Here is a 14,676-nt window from a genome sequence, read left to right as displayed (position 1 = left end):
TATTTTTCTCTCTGGCTTATTCTAAGAAGGACAACATTGGCTTCTGTTTTGGTTATGTTCTTCTAGCTGTCTCTACACTTCTGAACGCTGTAACGTTTTTCTTTCTATCAAGCAATAATGAATTTAGAGGAAAAATAAAACCCCACAAAGTGTCTTTCAACTATGTATTCAATGTAAAATGAAGAAGGCAGAGTAGGAGAAGAATCATCCTCATCTCCTTCTTCTGTCACATTGCAAAAAGATGAAATTCTAGATAAAGGCAGTTTTGCTAAAGTAACTTCACAAAGTCTTAGACTAGAATTCAAGTTATTCTGTCAAAACATTTCATAGGACATAAACTTAAACGCCCCATTAACTTAAACTCATTGTCCCTAAATTTTCTGACTTAAAAAGGGAAATGAATCATTAGGAAGTGCTTGGCTGGATGTGTTTTATGGTGTTCCCTTGTTAGAACCGGAATTATGAGACAGCTACAGAGAATAAGATACTGAATATAGGTGGATTTTTACTTATGTGAAGTTCACCACTTTAGACACCCAAATGTCATTTTAAACATTTAATAGAAACTTACTAAAATGTGTTTAAAAAATTATTCTAAGCATATTTTGTAACCTGTTTTTAATGACTCAGGTATTCTTTGTAATATCTTTTTGTGTTATTGAATTATAAACAGTTAACTACCTTTAAACTCAATGATTCCCTGTTTTCTTTTTAAGATAGCTTATCTACTTTTGGCAGCTCTAGTGGCATAGTGCCTAAAGTATTTGACTGCTAGCCAGAAGGCTGGCTGTTCAAATTCACCAGCCACTCCTCGGAAGGAGGATTGTGTAATCCACTTCCCTAAAGATACTGTCCTTCTGTGACTGACTTATTTCACTCAGCAAAATGTCCTCTAATTATGAGGTGATTCGAAGATTCTTCATTATTCTTTAATGTGGCATAGTATTCCATTGTATGTATGTACCATAATTTGTTTATCCATTGATCTGTTGATGTGCACTTAGGTTGTTTCTATCTCTTGGCTATTGTAAATAGTGCTGCAACAAACATGAATGTGTTCCAGATTGTGGGATTTTTGTCCTGAATCTCACTTCTTTATGATATATTCCTGGTAATGGGATTGCTAAATCAAATGGTTTTTCTATTTCTAACTTTTTAAGGAAGCTCCGTACCATTTTTCCACAGTGGTTGTGCCATTTGACTGTCCCATGAGCAGTGGATGAGAGTTCCAATCTCTACACACCCTGGCCAGCATTCATTGTTTTCTGTCTTGTTGAACTTTGCTATTACTGCTGGGGTGAAATGATATCTCATTGTTGTTTTGATTTGCATCTCTCTCTCTGGTAGCATAGTGCCTAAGACACTTGACTGCTAACCAGAAGCCTGGCGGTTCAAACCCACCAGCCACTCCTCGGAAGGAAGGTAGGGCATTTCTACTTCCGTAGTGATATTGCCTTGGAAACCCAAGGAGGGGTCGCTATGAGTTGGGGCTGACTCAATGGCAAATAACAACAACAACACAACAATGTCTAATGATAGTGAGCGTTACTTCATCTGTTTGTTGGCTGCCTGAATATTTTCTTTGGTGAAGCATCTGTTCATATTCTTTTCTCATTTTTGAACTGGATTGTCTTTTTGATGTCGAGGTGTTGAAATTTTCTATAAATTTAAAAAATAAGACTCTTGTTGGATATGTCATTGCCAAATACTTTTCCAAATCTGTAGGTTCTCTTTCTACACTTTTGGAGTAGTCTTTTGATGCACATAAGAATTTAATTTTTAGAAGGTCCTAGTCATCTGCTGTTTGTTCATTTGGGGTTATGCTGGATAGTCTATTTATGCCATAAGTTAGGGACCCTATGCTTGTCTCTATGTTATCTTTGATGAACTTTATAGTTTTGAGTTTTAAATTTATGTCTTTGATCTATCTTGAGTTACTTTTTGTGTATGAAGTATGAATCTTGTTTCATTTTCCTGCAAATGGAAATTCCGTTTTTCCAGCACCTTTTGTTAGAGACTATTTGTTTCCCATTGAAAGAGTTTTGGCACTTTGTCAAAGATCAACTGTCCATAGGTGGATGCATGTATTTCTGGATTCTCAATTCATTCCACTGGTCCTTCCATCTTTCGATGCTTCCTGCATCATTCAATATTTTGCCCTTAGAATCCTTCAATATTACAACTCGAGATTTGAATTTTTTGTTCAGTTCTTTAGCTTGAGAAATGTTGATTCTCTCATCCTCTGATTTTCTAACTTCAGGTCTTTACACATTTAATTATAATACTTTACTTTGTGCTCTTGAACCATCCTTTGAAATTTACTGTTCAGCTCTTTTACTTCATATTTTTCTCCATTTCCTTTAGCTCCTTGTGTTGGTTGTAACTGAGAACTGCAAAAGGCTTGTAATGGTAAGGGTTAAAAAAAAATCATAATGGCTATGGGGTTGATTCTGACTCATAGCAAACCCTGTTGGCTTTCCAAAGCTGTAAATGTTTATTGAAGAAGATCACACCATCTTCCTTCTGTGAAGCAGCTGGTGGGTTTGAACTGCTGACATGGTTAGCAGCCAAATGCCTTATCCATTACGCCACCAGAGCTCCTTATGGTAAGAGTTAGAGAGATCAAAAACCTTCCCCAGAGACATGCTCAGAAACTTGAAGGAGTTTTATTAGAAAGAGCAAGGGGTGGAGGGTGATGGAGCTTATGAGAAAAGTGATGTCACATGAAGCAGCAGCTGGCTACTCCATTTCTAAGTTGGCTAAACCCCCTCTTTTTCCCAGAGATATTTATACCTTTGTTTGAGGAACTATTGATAGGGGCTTGTACCTGGTGTCAGGGTCAGTGGTACCTGAACCTGTTAGGGGATCTGGGATGAGGTATTGTGATATGTGCCTGCAGTAAGATGCTGCAATTAACTAAGAATGTAGTCCTCCAAGAGGAAAAGGGAGGGGGTAGGAATAACTTTGCATTAATAGGTACTTGGCAAAACAAGATGGAATGTAGGAGCCACTTGGGGAGCTACATCTTTGCCTGGTACGCTCCTCTACATTCAAGAGCAAGTTTCAGACATCTATTTCGGTCCCTTCTTTCTTTTCTGTCTTTTTAATGTCCTTTTGCTTTCTTCAGGTATGAAGTTTTCCAGTAATATATCAGGCAGTGTTTCACTGCTATTCATAAGGTTTTCACTGGCCAATTCTTTGAAAACTGGATGATTTCTTCCTTCATTGGAGTCTGTCTTATTCTAGAAGCACCACTGAAACTTGTCTACCATGGGTAATCCTGCTGGTATTTGAAACACCTTTGAATAGCTTTCAGCCTTATAGCAACACTCAAGCCACTCAACAAACTGACAGACAAGTTTGTCCCACTTAGCTGTTCCAAATCCCACCGGCTTGCTTCCTGGTCTCCTTTTGCTGTTGCCAAAAAACACTGAGAGTACCATGGGCTGCCAGAAGAACAAAACAATCTGAGCTGGATGAAGTGCATCTGGAATGCTTCTTGGAAGAGAGAATGGCTAGATCCCATCTCCCCTACTTTAGTCATGTTGTCAGAGGGACTATTCCCTGGAGAAGAATATCATGCTTGGTAAAGTGGAGAGTCAACAAAAAAGGGGAAGGCCCTCAACAAGATAGATTGACCTAGTGGCTGCAACGGTGGGTTCAGGTATAGCAAGTATTGTGAGACTACCACAGGACCAGGCAATGTTTCATTCTGTTGTACACAGGGTCACTATGAGTTGGAGATGCCCTGACGACACCTAAGAACATTAACAACAACATGTATGATGTATCTTTGATATCATCCTACAACTTGTCTGGTCTTCAGTCTTTAGTGTTTTGTACATCAAATCTGTTCTCGAGATGATCTCTAAATTCAGATGAGATATATTCAAGGTCATACTTTGGCTCTTGTGGATTTGTTTGAATTTTCTTCAGTTTCAACTTGAATTTGCATATGAGGAAGTTCAAGTTCCACAAATGGACCCTTTTTCAGACTAATGATATTGAGCTGCTTCATTGTTTATTTCCACAGATGTAGTCCATTTCATTCCTGTGTATTCCACCCTGCAAGTTATACATGTATAGTTGCTGTTTATGTTGTTGGAATAAAGGTATTTCCAATATGTGGTTGGTCTTACAAAATTGTAATATGTGATCTCTGGGGTTATTTCTCTCACAAAGGGCATATTTTCCAATGACTATTGCTTCTTTTTTCCAGTTTTCAAATAACTAATTAACAATGCCTCTTCATTGCATTTTTGGTCAATTTTAGATTTCAGACATTGGTACAAATCTTCAATTTCTTCATGTTTGGCGTTAGTGATTGGTAGGTAAAGTTGAATAGTAATATTTTAAAACTAGTCCATTTCAGTTCACTAATGCCTAGGATAGAGATCTTTATGTGTTCCATTTCATTTTTGACAACTTCCAATTTTTCCAGATTCATATTTTGTGCATTCCAAGTTCTGATTATTAATGAATGTTTGCAGATCATTCTCCTCATTTTTAGTTATGCCACATCAGCAAATGTAAGTTCTGGAAGCTTTACTCACCTCATTAACATTGAGTCTACTTTGAGGAGGCAGTTTTCCCCTAGTCATATTTTTTCTTCCAACCTGAGGGGATCATATCCTGGCACTGTATCAGACACTGATCTGTTAATATTTATAAGGTTATCACTGGTCAATTTTTTAAGAAGCAGATTACCAGGTTCTCCTTGCTAGTCTGTTTTAGTCTACAAGCTCCACTGAAACTTGCCTACCATGGTTGATCCTGCTAATATTTGAAATACCAGTGGCATAACTTTCAGCACTGCAGCAACATTCAAGCCACTAGAGTACAACAAACTGACAGAGAAGTGGTCAGTGTAAAGTATACCCTGTTTTATTTTATAATAGTTATCTGCTGAGAATGATTACTAAGTACAGAAATCTCATACGTTTACAAGATTGGTTTTCCTACATAGGCCAATCCTGTCTAGGAATATAATACTTCTTTTAGTCTTTCAGATGCCTGAAGTGATTAAAGAAAAATACTATGGTTAAATTTGCTAATGTTGTTTATTTCCCTCATATTACCATTTCATCATGGTTACTGGGATGGGTCAACAATGTATTTAAAAAAAAAATGAAAAGTAATTTTAGTTTTAGTGAAAAGAGATGACCGAATGTCTGATACATTCTCTGAGGTTAACAAGATGGGATGATGCCCAGTTCCAGGCCACAAAACAAGACAAAGAAATGAATGTTATATGCCATTTCTAATGGGGTAGGACTCTGAGAATAGTCCATTTTCTTTTTTGGTGTTGATTATAAACAGAGATTGCAATTTGCCAGAATTACATACATCTGAGTACTTGTACACACAAGCCCAAAGACACAGGCTTGTGTAATGCTACCAAAACATCTAACATCTGCAAGTACCTCTGTATAATTGATTTAAAAGCCACTTCTGGGAAAAATTGAATTGTAAGAGGATATTCAGTTATAGATTTTTTTTTCTTTAATTGAAGCAAAATTCAAATAACCTAAAATTCAGCATTTTAAATTGCACAATTCAGTGGGTTCAGTACATCAAAATCTTATGCAACTATCACCACCATCTAATTCCAGAACTTTTTATCATGCAGTAAAGAAAGCCCATACCTATTAGCAGTTACTATACATTCCTTATTCCACTCAGCCCTTGGTGATGACTAATCTGCACTTTGTTTCTACATATTTGCCTATTCTCCCTCTGTTTCTATGTGTTGCCTATTCTAGACATTTCATTGTTTTAATTACTATAACTTTGCAGTAAATTTTTAAACTAGAAAGTTTGAGTCCTCCAAATTTGTTCTTATTTGAGATTGTTTTGGCTATTTTGGGGTGCATTTCCACAAGAATTGTAGGATCATCTTGACCATTTCAGCAAAAAAAAAAAAAAAAAAAAGAAAAAGAAAAAAAGGCAGTTGTGATCTTATAGGGATTGTATTTAATCCATGGTTCAATTAAGCGAGTATTACCATCTTGACATTCTTAAGTCTTCTAATACATGAACATGGTGAAAAACAAGGCCCCAGGAATTGACGGGATACCCATTGAGATGTTTCAACAAATGGATGCCACACTGGAGACACTCACTTGGCTATGTCAGGAGATTTGGAAGACAGCTATCTGGCCAACTGACTGGAAGAGATCCATCTTTGTACTCATTGCAAAGAAAGGTGATCCCACAGAATGTGGAAATTATCAAAAAATATCATTAATATCACATGAAAGTAAAATCTTAGTGAAGATAACTCAAAAACGGATGCAGCAGTATCTTTACAGAAAACTTCCAGAAATGCAAGCTGGATTCAGAAGCGAACATGGAGAGAGGGATATCATTGCTGATGTCAGATGGATGTTGGCTTAAAGCAAAATACCAGAAAGATGTTTACTTATGTTTTATTGACTATGCAAACGCATTCAACTGTGTGGATCATAACAAATTATCGATAACATTGAGAAGAATTTGAATTCCAGAACACTTAAATTGTGCTCATGAGGAACTTCTACATATACCAGGAGGCTGTTGCTCAAACAGAACAAAGGAATACTGCATGGTTTAAAATCAAGAAGGGAGTGTGTCAGGGTTGTATTCTTTCACCATATTTATTCAGTCTACATGCTGAGCAAATAATCTGAGAAGCTAGATTATATGAAGAAAAATGTGTCATCAGGGTTTGAGGAAGACTCATTAACAACTTGCAATATGCAAATGACACAACTTTCCTTGCTGAAAGTGAGGATGACTTGAAACACTTATTGATGAAGATTGAAGAACAGTCTGAAGCATGGATTACACCTCAATATAAAGAAAACAAAAATCCTCACACCTGGACCAATAAGCAGCATCACGATAAATGGAGAAAAGATTGCAGTTGTCAAAGACTTCATATTACCTGTTTCTACAATCAACACCAATGGAAGCAGCAGTCAAGATACCAGACGATGTATAGCACTGGGAAAACTGGCTGCAAAAGACCTCTTTCAAGAGTTGAAGAGTAAAGATGTCTCCTTGAGTACTAAGGTGTGCCTGACCCAAGCCATGGTATTTTGGTATTTTCAATTGCCTCATATACATGTGAGAGCTGGACAATGAGTAAGGAAGACTGAAGAAGAGTTGATGCTTTTGAGTTGTGGTGCTGGTGAAGAAAGCTGAAAGTACCATGGACTGCTAAAAGAACAAACAGCCAGCATGTTCCTTGGAAGCAAGAATGGCCTGACTTCAGCTCACATACTTTGATCATGTTGTAAGAAGAGACCATATCATGCTTGGTAAAGTGGAAGGTCAACAAAAGAGGGGAAGGCCCTCAACAAGAAGGATTGACTCAGTAGCTACAACAATGGGCTCAGGTATAGCAGGGATGGTGGAGCTGGCACAGGACCAGGAAGTGTTTTGTTTTGCTGTACATAGTGTTGCTGTGAGTCGGAGACAACTTGACAACACCTAACAACAACAATACATGGACATAAGATGTCTTTCCATTATTTAGATATTCCTTTGTTTCACTCAACAATGTTTTACACAGTATTTTATACTTTTTTGATGTACATTTCTTATACATCTGGTTAAGTTGATTCCCAAGGATTTTATCCTTTTTGATATTATTGCAAATGGATTGATTTTATTAATTTTATTTTCAAATTACTCATTGTAAGTGTATAGAAATACTCCATCACCTATCTATTGTTTTGTTCTATTGTGGAGCTTGCATGTTGCTGTGATCCTGGAAAAATTTCCACCAGTATTTCAAATATAAGCAGGGTTACCAATGGCAGACAGGTTTCAGCAGAGCCTCCAGACTGAGACAGACTAGAGAGAGAGGCCTGATGATTTGCTTCTGAAAATTAGCCAATGGAAGCTTATGAATCACAATATAATACTGTCCATCCAACTTGCTTTCTTTGGACACTTTATCAGTAGGGATCAATCCCTAAAATAAAACATCATATTTGGTGAAGTAGAGGGCTAGTGAGGCCTAGGGAGTCCTTCAGTGAGATAGATTGGCACAGTAGACACTATGATGAATTCAAACATGCTGTGATCATGATGATGATGTAGGACTGGGCTACATTTTGTTCTTTTGTATATAAGGTCACCGTGAGTTGGAGCACACTGTTCCATGGCTATGTATGTATGTATGTATGTATGTATCTATCTATCTAATGTCTATCTATCTGTCATCTATCATCTATCTTTCTATCTGTGTATCACATATCATCTATCTGTATAAATACAACTTATTTTTGTTTGTAGATTTTGTATTCTTCAACTGCAGAATTTATTAGTTTTAAGGAGCTATGATAACATAGTGCCTAAGGCACTTGACTACTAACTAGAAGGCTGGTGGTTCAAACTCACCAGCCACTCCTCATAAAGAATATTGAGCAATCTACTTCCATAGTGACACTGCCTCGGAAACCCAAGGAGGGGTCGCTGAGTCAGGTCTGACTCAACGGCACATAAAAACAACAATAGATTTTAGGAGCTCTGGGGGTGTAGTGCCTAAGGCATTTGACTGCTAACCAGAAGGCTGGTGGGTTTGAACCCTTGGAAGGAAGATTGGGCAATCTACTTCCACAGTGATACCACCTTGGGAAGCCAAGGAGGGGTCGCTATGAGTTGGATCCCACTTGATGGCATGATTTGAGTTTGGTTTGTTTTTGGAATACATTTTTAGTGGATTCCTTAGTATATTCTACATGAGATCATATCTTCTGCAGATGTACTTCTTCTATAGATGTCTTTCATTTATTTTTCTTTTCTAATTGTCGTGTTAAGGAACTCTGGTAGTGTAGTGGTTAAAGCATTTGGCTGGCAACCAAAAGATCAGCAATTTGAATCCTCCAACTGCTCTGTGGCAGTGTGCTCCTGTAAAGATTTACAGCCTTGGTAACCCTATGGGGTTCTACTGTGCCCTTAAGGGTATCATAAAGTATCCCCTTGTTCTAATCTAAGGACCTAATCTTTTACTAGGTCCTTAACAATGCCTAGGATATGATCTTTATGCATTCCATTCCATTCCATTTTAACAACTTCTAATTTTCCTAGATTCATACTTTGCACATTCTACATTACAATTATTAATGGATGTCTGTAGTTTTTTCTTCCCATTTTGAATCATGCACTGTCAGCAAATGAAAGTCATGAAAGCGTTATTCCTTCCATGTCATTAAGGTCAACTCAACTTTGAGAAGGCAGCTCTTTTTCAGTTATATTTTGAGTGCCTTCCAACCTGAAGGGCTCATCTTCTGCCACTGTATCAGACAATGTTTCAGGGCTATTCATAAAGTTTTCCAGTTATATATCAGACAGTGTGTCACTGTTATTCATAAGGTTTTTACTGGCCAATTCTTTGAGAAATGGATGACCCCATCATTCTTCCCAGTCAGTCTTAGTCCGGAAGCTCCGCTGAAACCTGTCCATAATTGGTGACCCTGTTGGTATTTGAAATACCAGTGGCATAGCCTTCATCCTCACAACAACACATAAGCCATCACAATACAACAAAATGGCAAATGAGTAGTGGTATATTTCATTTAAGTTATCTAATTTGTTGGCACACAATTGTACTTATTCTTTTACTGTTCTTTCTATTTCTGTAAGAATGGTAGTAATTTAACTATTTTTATCCTTGATTTTAATTATTAGAGTCTTTTCACTTTTCTCTTATATCTAAAGAGGTGTCAATTTTTCTGATATTTTGAAGGAACCAATTTTGGTTTTGTTAAGTCTTTCTATTGTTTTTTTGTCCTCTGTTTTGTTTATTTCTGCTCTAATATTTATTATTTGCTGTGGAGAGCCGCACCACAGCATTCTATTCATCTTAACAAGGTCACAATACTTCCCTTCTTTGTTTTGGGCCTGTTGGACATCTTCAGACCTAAGTTTGAGTTTCGAGAACTGTCTTGAGCCTTCACTTCTGTATAGAAGTGATTCAGCACTTTTAAATTTACCCACCTCTTGCCACGTATCTATTTTTTATAGGTTTCCCTATTTCACCATCAGCAGCAACGTCACATCACCCCATTCCTTGATCCTGCCCCTTTCCTTTACCATATATAAGTATTTGTTTGAAATTCAATAAACGAGACTTGATCGGGCTTTCAACTTGTCTCCATTCTTCGCGTCTCTTGTCCCTTCCATTTCCACCCCCTCCTCCAGGTCCTAGGTTGACTGTCCCGCGGGACAGGACAATTTGCTTCATTCTGCTTGCTTTGGCTTTAGTTGGCTAGTTTTTGTTTATATTACTCTCATTGTATCTTTGTAATTTGCCTTGTGACTTCTTCCTTTATCTATTGGTTGTTTAACATTTTGTTGTTTATCCATACTTTTGTGTAATTTCAAATTTTCCTTCTTTTGATGATTTCTAGTTCTATTTCTTGTGGTAAAAAATGTACTTTGTATGATTTTGATCTTTTAAAATTTATTGAGAATTGTTTTGTGATTTAGAATGTGGTCTTTCATGGGGAATGATCCAAGTGTATTGGAGAAGAATGTGTATTCTCCTGTTTTGGGGTAGATCATTCTATATAAATAAGTTTAGTCTACTTACTTTATAGTGTTATTTCCTTGCTTATCTTTTATCTAGTTATTCTATCCATTGTTGAAAGTGAGATGTTGATGTCTCCAATAATTATTCTGTAACTATTTCAAGGAAGAAGTGCTAATCACATTGTTACGATGTTGAATAAATTTCAGAAGAGCTCACAGACTAAGATGGACTAGGAAACAAGGCCTGGCAATGTACTTTCAAAAATAAGATAAGAAAATCCTATGGATCACAACGGTATACTTCAAAACTGATCATGGAGATGGTGCAGGACTGGCTGGGAGGCATTTCATTTCATTGTGCATGAGGTCACTAGGAGTCAGGAGCTCACTACATCAAATATCTTTCTTACATTTTGTCAATATTGTGTCTATAGACAGATTAGGACTATTGTTAGGTATATATATATGTGTGTGTGTGTGTGTGTGTGTGTGTGTGTGTGTGTGCATAATTCTTTTATTTTCTTGATGGATTGACTCTTTTATTATTATACAATGCTCTTCTTTTTTGTCTTGTAAACATTTTTGTCTTAAAGTCTATTTTGTCTGATAGTAGTACAACCTCTCCAGTTCTCTCTTGGTTATTCTTTGCATGTTTTTCAATTCTTGTCTTTTCATCCTTTTGTTTCTATGGTTCTACAGTGAGTCTTTTGTGACAGTATATTGTTTGATTCTTTTAAGAAAAAAATCATCTTACAACCTCTGTGTATGAATTGTAGATTTTAATCCACTTATATTTAATGTAATTACTAATAAAGTAGGTCAAACTTCTGCCATTATTTTATTTGTTTCTGTATGCATTTTATTGCTCAATTCTTCCATTATTGCCTTCTTTTGCAGTAGATATATTCTAATGTAACATTTTGATTCCATTACTCAGTGATTGCCCTTGGGACTACAATTAACATCTTAATTTATACCAATGTAGTTTTAATGAATACTAACATCATTTCAGCAATATTTTAAACCAACACAACAACAACGTTGCTTCTGTATAGTTCTGTTCCCTTATGTTGTCATTATCACAAGTGGCATATTTTCACATAGTATACCCATCAACATTGATTTAAATTATTATTTTCTATAGTTCTCTTTTAAATCATATAAGAAAAAGAGAGGAGATATTAACCAAAAATATATTAATACTACATTTTTGTTTACTTATGTACATAACAACAAAAACAACAACATGTACTTAATCTTTCCCAGTATTGTGTATTTCTTCATGCAGTTGAAGAATTGAAAATCTACTGTCCTTCTATTTCAGCTTAAAGGAGTGTTAGCATTTCTTACAGGGCCATTCTACTACTGATGGACCTTCTCAGATTTTGTCAATATTGAAATGTCTTGATTTGTCTCTCATTTTTGAAGAAGAAATTTACCAAATTTAGAATTCTTGGTTAACAGTTTATTATTTTCTTTTAGAACCTGAAATATTTCATCCCTCTACCTTCTGAAATCAGTTATTTTTTCTGTCTTATTGTTTTCAGTATTTTGTTGTTGCCTTTGTTTTTTGAAAGTTTGATTACACCATGTCTCAGTGTAGAGTCCCTTGAGTTTATCTTATTTGGGATTTGAATGTGTAGATTCATGTCTTTCATCAAATTTGGTAAGTTGCTGGCCATTATTTCTTCAAATGTTCTTTCTCCTTTCTCTCCTCTTTTCTGGGAATATCATTTTGCATACGTTGATATACTTGATGGTAGCTTAAACTCTGCTTATGTTCCTTCAACTTTTTATTCCTCAGATTGACCAATCTCGATTGATCTATCTTCAAATTCATTGATCTGTCTTCTCCTTGCTCAGATATGCTGTCGAATTCTACTGGATTTTTTCTTTTCAATTATTTATTTTCAACTGGAGAATGTCTATTTGGTTACTTTCTCTCTTTATATTGATATTCTCTGTTTGTTGAGATATAATTCTCATGATTTCCTTTAATTATGTACTTTAATTGTACATAGTTTCTTTGAGCTGTTTGAGTATGCTTAAAAGGTTAATTTAGAGTCTTTGCCTAGTAATCTAATAATTCCTATTTGTGATTCCTCAGGGACAGTTTCTACTAACTTAATTTTTTCCTGTGCCTGAGTCATACTTTCTTACTACATTGGATGTCTTAATTTTTTTTTGTTGAAAATTTGACATTTTGAATATTATGTAGCAACTGGAAATCACATTCTCTTTTCCTCTATCCTCAGAGTTTGTTATTACTACTTGTGTAGTTGCAGTACTTTATTTAATGATTTTTCTGAAATTTTGTAAAATCTGTATTCTTTGTCATGTGTGGCCATTGAACTCTCTGTTCAATTAGCTTGGTGGTCATTTATTAATTTGATACAGATTCCCTGAAATGCCTGAAACAAACAAACAAACAATATCCTAGTCTTTGCACATGAACTGTGTGTGACCTGGGGAATGCCTTCAACACTGATTTGGGCATTTATAACCCAGAGCTTTCATTTCCTGTCTGTGCCGAGCCTAAATGTCACCCAGAGGTGAGATTTTAGGGCCTTGTCACATCTTTTCTGAGTAAGTCCCTATCCTTCAACATGTGTGTGTCCTTCTAGATTCAAAGGAACATGTAGGAAATTTTCAAAGGTTATATTTCCCAAAGTATCTCAGTTTTCAAATTTTACTTGCAATTCTTTGATCTGTCCAATGATAGGCCCAATTGTCATCCTTGCCCCAGATAGTAGCAGCTAATACATTTGTCTTTAAATGTTTTTGACAAATGATCTCCAGTAGCTGCCTCTCTACACTGATTTAGGCAAAATAATGGTAAGCCTTTTGCACCAGTCATTCAGAGAGCCATCACACATATGAAAAGAAGAAACACAGTTCTTAAAAATAAGAAATTTATGCTAGAAAAGTGGAATGACACCTTCAATAATACAACTAAGCCAGGGAGGAGCGGATAGATAAAGAATAAGTACAAATGGCAAAAAACTCTCCTATCAAAATCCAGCCACCATTTTCTTAATTAAACATTTGCCTGATTTCTGTAAACCTTTGACTATTTTCCACGTTTTGATAAAGTTGACCCTTATAGTCTTTGTCAATTTATTTTTGTGGTGGGACACAGCCTTGAAGTTCTTACTCAACTAGTTATACTGACCTTACCCTCTGGGTTTTTTTTTTTTTTTTATCTAAAATATCAGAGCTATTGTGGATTTGAGTTTTTTTAAATTATTGAGGATTACTCAAGGTTGTTGTTGTTGTTATGTGCCATCATAGCGACCCCTCCTTGGGTTTCCAAGGCAGTATCACTACGGAAGTAGATTGCCCCATCTTCCTTCCCAGGAGTCACTGGTGGGTTTGAACTCAAGTTTGAACTAAAGGAGACAGAATTAAAGTAGAACTATATTTTAGGGGAACTGAATATATTTTTTCATGTTCTGAAGTGGTAGATATTTTAATCCCTGAACAATAATTTTAATTATTAGACAGAAGAGAGATCACCTTGATGAACTATTTGATCAAGACTGCTATGACACTGGGCTCCTCAGATTTCATTTTATTTAAGAAAAGCTTATGTGGCACTTACTATATGTATGGGAGATTATTCTAAGCAATTTAAATATTAACTTGTTTTATCATTATAACAATCTTAGGAAACATACACTAACAGTATCTCTGAGTTATAGGTGGATAAACTGAAGAATAAAAAAAGTCACTTTCCCAAGAGCCCACACCCTTAGTCACTAAATATATGTTACCTCATTAGTTTACATTCGCATAGGACCTGAGGCTAAGGCTCTTAGCAAACATGCCCACTCTTCTAATCAAATAGATAACAGGAGGTGTCAGGACTCAGTTGCATGCTAAACACTGATCAACCTTTCAGAATGACACAAAGTAGACTCTGGATTTGGCTTTATTCTTTAGTTTATACTCCTCCCTTTCTTTCATCATAAGATCCACTTTTGTCTTTTTGGAGGGTTGGAGAGAAGTTAGGCACATGGGGAGCACTGATCCCTTTATTGCCAATGAGTTCTTTTTAAAAAAGACTATTTGTTCTTGTTGTTGTTGTTGAGAATATACCCAACAGAACACATACCAATCCTAAAATTTCTTTTTTTTTTTTTTTATTAGGATTTG

This window comes from Orycteropus afer, unplaced genomic scaffold (genome assembly GCF_000298275.1).
Source record: "Orycteropus afer afer isolate SDZICR_OR568_19922 unplaced genomic scaffold, OryAfe1.0 scaffold00077, whole genome shotgun sequence".
NCBI lineage: Eukaryota > Metazoa > Chordata > Mammalia > Tubulidentata > Orycteropodidae > Orycteropus > Orycteropus afer.
This window is presented reverse-complemented; position numbering follows the sequence as displayed.